The sequence below is a fragment of the Adiantum capillus-veneris genome, chromosome 25 (genome assembly GCF_014529385.1).
Source record: "Adiantum capillus-veneris isolate H3 chromosome 25, ASM1452938v2, whole genome shotgun sequence".
Taxonomy (NCBI): domain Eukaryota; kingdom Viridiplantae; phylum Streptophyta; class Polypodiopsida; order Polypodiales; family Pteridaceae; genus Adiantum; species Adiantum capillus-veneris.
In genome coordinates, this window is record NC_140955.1 from 58,714,684 (window position 1) to 58,724,129 (window position 9,446).

Genomic DNA, 9,446 nt, shown 5'->3' on the forward strand with positions numbered 1-9,446 from the left:
GGGCTTGTATCATTTGTGGAAAGAAGAGCCGTCCTCCTTCAAAATGCTACAAGAAGAAGGGTAGTACAAGTAGTAGCTCAAAGTGTAAAGCTTTTGTTCATGTAGCAGATGAAGACCAAGAAGAAGAAGAAGAAGTCAGTAGCACCAATTGTGTTTCATGACTATGATAGTGATAATCATGTGCTTAGTTCTTAAGTGTATATGAGGATAGGTGACTTGAATTTGGAGCCTATTTAAGTCCTCATACTTCTAGGATCGACCCCATGACTCTAGGGTGATATTGAGGTTAGCTTGGGTCACATGCACTTGTACCACCTACTTTGGCCCTATTCAAAGGTGCAATCATATACTTGCTTTGTGTCTATTCTCTCTCTTGGGGAATGCTTTGATTAAGTGTGTGATTAGTTGCTAATCTCCATTATGCTCAAGTGATGAATGTCTCTTTGCTCTATCAACCATAGCCATCATATGACCATAGCCATCATATGATATCAACAAGGCCCAAGAAACTTTTTTTCTATTTTTGGAAAAGAAGAACATTAAGAGAAGGGTGGAGGGAAGCTAGAGGGGATTATTCTTGGTAATTTTGGAACGTAGTATGACTTGGAGAAGAAGGGAGAACAGAAAGGAGTGTTTTTTATGACCCGACAGGGGACCTCTCACCATTGGCTACTTCATGTAAGATTTTGGAGTCCGATTTGGGGAACAGAGGGCATCAAAGCATTATATCTTCTGCTTTGATTGATCAAAGTGGAAGAAGAAAGAGGGAAATATATTATTCCAAATAGAAGTTTCCTTCTCATTGGTGTGTATTCACCTGAGTCATTACAATCAAAAACATAAAGTGTGGCTAAGGGTATGAGGGCACCGAGTGTCCAAGAACCTCATTTTCTCACCATGGAAAGTTGTAGCATGTGCAACACTAGGCATCATCTAGCTCCTCCTCATATTTGGCCAAATGCTTTAGGCCATTCAACACATAGCCCAAGAGGTAGGAAACCTTGTTCTTACGTCTTCTTTTATGGTTTCTTGAGTGAAAACAATGGGTAGCACTGATGAAGCTTGATAAATGCTCAAAAAATTGTGACATCTAGCTCGATGTTGATGCAATGTCTCTAAAGAGGCATACGCTACACTAACAAGACAATCTATCACTGCATCACCAACTCTAAGGAACGTCCCAAGAAGCCACCTTGGCAACAAGAAAGCATGCCCATTACAATTTAGAATATTAGATATTTCTCATGAGGGTGCTAACCAACTCACCAAGCAAGAAACTCTCTCTTCTCTTTTTTGAACTAAAATGTTGTTCTGTCGTTGTCAAGTGTCCATGGAGAATCTCAAAATGACTCTTGAAGAATGTCATCGTCGATGCCAAATCCCTCCCCATTTGTAGTAGTCTCTTTGACTTCACGATCATAGAAAGAAACAAGATAATGCCATCAAACACTACAACACTACATGAAGATATCGACACGTATATATCGACGGCCATGCTTTTCCACATGTATATCGACGTAATTAATGTGCGTCGCTATACGCGTCGATATACGCATCGCAGTGTGTGTCGATATACGCGTGGAAAGGCTTTATTTGCCACGCGTATATTGACGTGTATATCCACGCGTATAGCGACGTAGAAAAAAATTGGGGGAAAAAAGCGAAACCCGCGCGCAGGGGCCATTTTCGCCTGCTCAGATCTTGGCCGAAACCTGCTGCGCAGGTAATATGTCCATCTCCGCCCCCCCCAACCCCTCCCTCTCTCTCTCTCTCTACATCGTGTGTGTGTGTGTGTAGGAAAGAGAGAGATAGAGAGAGAGAGAGAGAGAGAGAGAGAGAGAGAGAGAGAGAGAGAGAGAGAGAGAGAGAGAGAGAAAATTAATGTATGCTTAGGAAATTAAAATTAAAGAAAAAAAATTAAAGAGAGAAATGAAATGAAATGTTATATTAACGTCTTCGAAAGGCCAAAGTGACCTGTGAGACATGAGACAAGAAAGTTACAATGTGATGGATCTGATACAAAGTCAGAGTAAGAAGATGACAAAATAAAATATTATGGAATCCTAAACTGTTGGGTGTGGACTAAACGGCTAAACCAGCTAGCTGGGATAGGTAGATCATAGGAGATCCAGCATCTATCCGCTGGCAGATCTCATCAATCTCCTCCATGGTCAGTAGTCTGACCGGGCGTTGTGCATGTCGAGCCAAAGTGACCTAGCTAGATCCTCTGATGCAGCCTCTGTCGATGTTGTGTAGTCCTCCGCAGTCGTGGGCGTCTAGACCTCCTTAGCTCAGTCGCTCGTTCGATCAGTAGAGAGATAGGGAACTAGAGAGAGAGAGAGAGAGAGAGAGAGAGAGAGAGAGAGAGAGAGAGAGTTATATATATATATATATATATATATATATATATATATATATATAGAGAGAGAGAGAGAGAGAGAGAGAGAGAGAGATAGGGAAGTGGAGAGCGAGACAGAGAGAGAGATAGGAAAATAGGGAAATAGAGAGAGAAAGAGCGAGATTGAGAGAGAGAGAGAGAGAAAAAGAGAGATAGCGAGAGCGAGATCGAGAGAGAAAGAACGAGAGATAGGGTACGTAGACAGAGAAGAAACTATGGAACTAAAAGAGGCAAAGGGGTTTTGCCTGCTACATGCATTGCCATGTACACTGGGGAATTCCAAACTCCGAGCAAAATTTTTCGAGCAATCATAAAACCGAGCAGATCCTAACATGATTGATATTGAAAAAAACATAAAAGGCATACAATAGTTTAGCTATCCCTAAACACCTCTCACCCCCTTTCTGTCTCTGCCCAACCACAACTTATTTGAAAATTGGAATATCCAGCTTTACTCTAAGGTATCCCTACATCATCATTTTAGATTGGCCACTATGGCTATCGATTTGTCAATCTTGAGCTTCCCCACTATTGCTACCCATCCATGAGTGTCAATACTAGTAGGAATGGCAGTAGCACCACCCATAGCCTCTTGGCTCTTTTCTCATGAGGATTTTCACTAGCACCAGTAGTGAGATGCTGGTGTCCTATCTTTGCTTTTCGCTAGCGGTGGTCTCTTTTGAAATGTGTGCGAAACAACACTTGTTGCATCCACCCTATCGCGTTCATGTATCCACCACCTCATTAGCTTTTGTATATATGCACACATATTCCCTTGCAAGGGCGATAATTGATTGCCTAACTGTTACAAACAACCAGTACAAAACTAAAGACTAATAGGACTCACCACCTTATGATACTCTTTGTTGAGAGACATATTTGTGAAGATTTTAAGGGCACCTTGAATTTTTCCTCTCTCTCTCTCTCTCTCTCTCTCTCTCTCTCTCTCTCTCTCTCTCTCTCTGCCGCAGAGAACAACAACACATATCGTCTTTGCCACCACTCCATCTTTATTCCCATTCATGCCTGCTTAGTAGAACACATGTTCTTGTGTCTCTTTTAAGCTGCATACGTCACAATTGGCTGTAGTTGAAACCAGTGTTAGGAAAAACCGGGGTCTAATGTATTTTAACCGATTGAATTTCTTAAATCCTGGTGCCTTGTATTGAAGAACAACCGATATAATTTCAAGTTTGTCCTTATTTTCTTTGGTTAGCAAAAAGGTATTTTTCTAGCCCTAGTTGAAAGCCTCTCTCTCTCTCTCTCTCTCTCTCTCTCTCTCTCTCTCTCTCTCTCTCTCTCTCTCTCTAAAAAAAGCTCTTGAAATAGTCTGCGCCAATGTGGATTGTTTTGAAAGTTTTTTTTATAGTTTTTAGACGTTTTTAAAGTGCCTCTACCCTACCGAGTCTTGCCAACACTCTCTCTGTCTATAGTATGTACCTTGCCGATTCGACATCAACTGCATATCTAATGCATGCATGGCATCTTGCCATGATTCGTCTCCTATTTATTTTTTAAAATTGGGTAACACCTATGAAATATTAGGAAATAGTGCTTCTTGTCCACGTCTGTCTATTGTGGCGACGTGCCGAGAGCATGAGAGATTCCTAAAAATGAGCTTGAGATTCCCCAGCATGTGAGGCTATGGAAGCTTGCCCTGCACGTTGTCTTCTTCTTCTGCTCCTCTCTCTCTCTCTCTCTCACTTGCTCTCTCTCTACGGGCTTTTGACACCCCCTCTCTCTCTAATTAATTAATGTGCAGCCCTATCTCTCTCTACTGAAAACGAAAAAAAAACTACTGGAAACAGTCCACGCCGGCGTGGACTGTTTCCACTAGTTTTTTTCTCCCCTCTACACCAAATCTCAACGCTGAATTGGCTTCTAGAGCCCTCTCGTCGTGGACTGTTTCCAGTAGTTTTTTTCTCCCCTCTACACCAAATCTCAACGCTGAATTGGCTTCTAGAGCCCTCTCGTCAGCATGGCCACCCATGCTCTCTTCACCTCGGCCCCTAGTGATCGTACCCTCTCGTCAAGGAGCCTGCATGTTGTAAAGTTCTTCTGCTCCTCTCTCTCGCTCGCTCTTGCTCTCCGGCCTTTTCACACCTCCTCTCTTTCTCATCAATTAATGTGCAGCTCTCTCTATTCAAAACGAAAAAAAAAACTACTGGAAACAGTTTGCGCCGGCGCGGACTCTTTCCAGTAGTTTCTTTTCCCTCTATCTCTCAACCAAGCTTACCTTGTGTAAGAGCATCCCCTCTTTTGACTGCATAGCACGAGTTACAGCCAACAAGCTAACTGCCGCTGCATGCATTTCTCTCTCTCTCTCTCTCTCTCTCTCTCTCTCTCTCTCTCTCTCTCTCTCTCTCTCTCTCTCTCTCTCTCTCTCTCTCTCTCTCTCTCTCACACACACACACACACACACACACACACACACACAGAACGGCGTTGTTGGCGGGTTTCTTCTCGCACCTGCTGCCTAGATCCCAATACCCACCTTCTGCAAGAAAAAGAAGGCATCTGCCTTGCTAAGACCTTCATCCATGATGCCACAATAAGTAGCAACATCATCAAGAAGGCAAATAAACTTGCGTTGATGGGTAGTGTAACTGAATCGGGCATGCAAAGGGGTACATTCTCCAGACCAGCGGCAGCCATTCCAGGTGCGCACATGCGCCAACAACAACCCACTTTGCATGAGTCTCCTTCGTCAGCTCTCTCTCTCTCTCTCTCTCTCTCTCTCTCTCTCTCTCTCTCTCTCTCTCTCTCTCTCTCTCTCTCTCTCTCTCTAGTAGACAACACGCACGCCCACCGATCAGCCCTCTCGTCAGCATGGCCAGCCGTGCTCTCTATTAAAAACTAAAAAAAAACTACTGGAAACAGTCCACGCCGGCGCGGACTGTTTCCAGTAGTTTTTTTTAATTTTTAATTGAGAGAGAGACGTTTCTGAAGAGAATACACACGGGGCAAGCAAAGTAGGGAAGGTCTGAGGTGAATTTTTGATAATTGAAACTTCTTTGTGTCTTGCGGACAAGCATATTTGTTATGGCAGCTATGCTTACAACGCAGCTTGCCAAGGTTGTCGTCGAGGTATTTGAACACGCTTTGGTGGGGGGATAGAGAAGCTAAGCTAAGTAAGCTCAAGCAGTGGATGGAAGGAAGCTCATGGTTATACTACACCGTACTTTGGCTACCATGTCGGTCCTAGTGATCACACCCCACTTTACTATGGACCAACCCGTTTTAAGCATCTATATGACATCTCCAATGGCGTGTTCCCTCATACTCAGATCTGCAAGAGAGCTAGTGTGAGAGATACACATTTTTTAATGAGATTGAGATGGAAAGGCTCTGGCTACAGAGGATGAAGCCCAACTCCCAGACGTTAGGGAGGTGATGTAATGCAACCACTTTGAGGAGATTTGCATGGTGCAATGCAATGGCCAAGCATTATTTCAGTTTTTGGTCGATAGCCTCTGCACAACTCAGACGCGCAAGGGAGGGATGAGAACAAGGCATTTGCACTAGAGTGCATACACGAGAGAGAGAGAGAGAGAGAGAGAGAGAGAGAGAGAGAGAGAGAGAGAGAGAGAGAGAGAGAGAGAGAGAGAGAGAGAGAGAGAGAGAGAGAGAGAGAGAGAGAGAGATCAATTTTGCAAACATACTAAATTCCCTTTATGGTAGATTCAAATAGGACTCTATTTTCATGAAATTTTTAAGCGAATTTTCTCCTTCTCCCCCTCCTTTTTATTGGCTATTTTGAGTTTTCAACATCCAATGCTCATCCAAAACATTTGTGATAAAATTGGCTCAAGGCTATGCTGAGGCACACTTTTCTGGAAGAGTGGTCGGCGTGGTAGCAACATCCAGATTCCAAGTTTTGAGAGAGAGAGAGAGAGAGAGAGAGAGAGAGAGAGAGAGAGAGAGAGAGAGAGAGAGAGAGAGAGTTGGCATGGTGGTTGCATCAAACCTCCAAAAACCAAAAAATTACCCTCAAAGAGTTCTCCAAAAACAAAAAATAAAATAAAACCCTAAAACAATCCACGTTGACTATTTCAAGGGTTTTTTTGGGAGGTTTGATGCCACCACCATGCCGCCTCTCTCTCTCTCTCTCTCTCTCTCTCTCTCTCTCTCTCTCTCTCTCTCTCTCTCTCTCTGCTCAATGTTTGTGAGAAAGTCGCTCGGTTTTCTCTTTGCTCGAGAATGTTCGCTCGCCGTTTGGTAAGACTCGTGTACACCTGGGAGTGCACGTATGTGTCTACCCATATAGGATTTGACCAATAAAGACGAGATTTTGACCCGGTGGTCCTGATCTCCGTACACCTCGGGACTGAGGTGTACAGAGATTGGGCAAGACTAGAGAATGCGAGGTAGTTTACATTGTGAGGAGTATATATATATATATATATATATATATATATATATATATATATATATATATATTAAAACAACATTCATAATCATTGTAGATGGCAATGGCATCAACTAACACGGAGGAAAAGATTGCATGCTCTGTGCACGCTCTGCAAGTATCAAATCCTGCGCAAGCGTAGGATATGTAATGAGCATGTGCACAAGTACGGAGAGTTTGCTAGATAAACCGTACATAATCTGCGATACGACTCCTACGGAACGGGCATTGATTTCTGCGACATAGCACCTACATTTGAGAGAGAGAGAAAAAAGATTATGCGTGAAGGTCCGACCAATATAGAGCCACGGATGGAAGCAAAAAAGGGCTTACAGACAAAAGACGACGGCATGGAGGAGATGCTGGATTCCTCTTCCAGACAAGCGAGGAGAACGTGAACGAAGCAGCACCAGAAGCGTGCGCCTATCTCCTGAAGACATGTTGAGGAAGTTGGCACGTCAACCAATCTATGAAGGCGCCAAAATATCTGTGCTTCATACTTGTCTGGTGTTTTTGAATCTTCAGTCAGTGTACGGGTGGTCAGATGCAAGCGTCACTGCTTTGTTTAGGTACGTAATTTACAAAAGAGATTTTTCGATTGCAACGGAGATGTGCTCGGAGAGCTTTTTAATTTAATGTGGCTTAAACAGGTTATTGCGGGAGCAACTTCTCCCGACTGGCAATGAAATGCCCCCCTCCAGGCCAGACGCAAAGCAACTTCTGACCTCAGTTGGCTTGGACTACAACAAGATTCATGCATGTCCAAATGATTGCATTCTTTTTCGCAATGAATTTGCAGATTGTCTATCGTGTCCTAAGTACGGAGCAATGCGCTACAAACAAGATGCAGTTGGCGAGACAGTGCCAGCTAAAGTGTTGCGGCATTTCCCTATTATTCCTAGGATAAAAAGCATGTTTCGTTGTGGTTCCATTGCAAAGTTGATGCGGTGGCATTCTACGAATAGATCCACTGACGCAACATTTAGGGTGCCTGCTGATTCAAAGGCTTGGAGGCACATTGAAGATACCTGGTCACATTTTAAGAGTGAACCACGCAATTTGCGTTTGGGCATGGCAATGGATGGAGTCAATCCATTTGGCTTGAGAAGTTCGTCATGGAGCACTTGGCCTATGTGCCTTATCAATTACAACCTCCCGCCGTGGCTTGCCATCAAGAAGGGTCATTTGATATTAAGCTTGATTGTACCTGATAAGTTCAAGGCAAAAAACATGGATGTTTATCTAGCTCCACTAGTTGACGAGCTCCAGGAGTTATGGCATGGGATCGACATAGCAGATGCGGTTGAACCAGTAGGACAACAACATGCAAGGATCCATGGACTTCTTATGTGGACTATGCATGATTGGCCAGGATACGGAGAAGCTTCTGGTAATGGTTATTGATTTACAAAATTCTCCCTATTCGCAAGACCTTTGCCTTGGCCTGATTCATGCTTTAATATATGCAGGGCTAACAACTTCGGGATACAATGCATGTCCAATTTGCGGGCAGTCTTTGGATGTGCGCTATTCTGCCTCTCTTCGAAAGACAATTTATCAAGGCCACCACTGTTATCTTCCAGATGGCCATCACTTGCGCGAAGGTCAGCTTGGTCGTCGTCCTATGCATGTACAAGAGTGGCGTCGCCGATGGGAGCAACATGAGGGGCAACTTGTTCCAGGAATGAAACGTTTGTCCATTCTCCATACGTTGCCGTACTGGGGTGATCTACTAATTAACCATTTGCTGGATCCAATGCATATATTCAAGAATGTGGGAGAGCTCCTCTAGAAGACAATCATGGGAATGAAAGACAATCGAGCTTCACGAGATGATTTGCAGTCAGTTGGAAAGATGCCAAAGCTATGGCCTTTCACCAATGCAGCTGGCCAAACAAAACTTCCAAGAGCGCCATGGGTATTGCTAAAAAACGAAGAGCGACAAGTGAAAAGGGTGATTTCAGAGTTCAGGATGCCAAAACAGGATATATGCGATGTCTCAAGACAGCATTCACCCGTGACGATCAACTGTCAGGATTGAAATCAGGATTTGGGGACAAAGTCAATTACATAGTGGAGACCATCCTGAGAGAGTACTAGTCTGCTCCGGGTTCTTCTGTTGTTCCGAGGAGGTGGATCAAGGGTGTTGTACGGGACACCGTGAAACATCGACGAGATGCAGCTCAAAAGGCTTTCAGGACCGGCTCGCCGAAGCCTTCGGGCATCCCACACGAGACGTGGCTGCAGATCAGGGAGGATGAGCGGACAGTGGACACGCGGTTCAGACAGTAGCGTGAGGCCGCGCAGGTACGACAGATGACCAGGGGGACATCTCATCTTGGCAGCGGAGGCCTTAAATCTCATGTGAGATCTTACACGGATAGCATGTAGGAGGCGTATACATGATATGGTTTTTTTTTGAAAAGTTTATGTAAAAACAAAGGGAACTCTGCCGAAATTTCTGCGCACAGGAGCATGGTTGATTTTGGTGCTGCTCGCTTTCTTGGGCAGAGGGCAGGAAGTCTGGCTGTGGCTGTGTCCATCTTTTAACTGGGTACAGGCCAGGCTACCTGCCCTCTGCCCAAGAATTTTTTTTAATGTTATGGTCGTCGCTATCTGCGTCGCTATGCACGTCGCTAT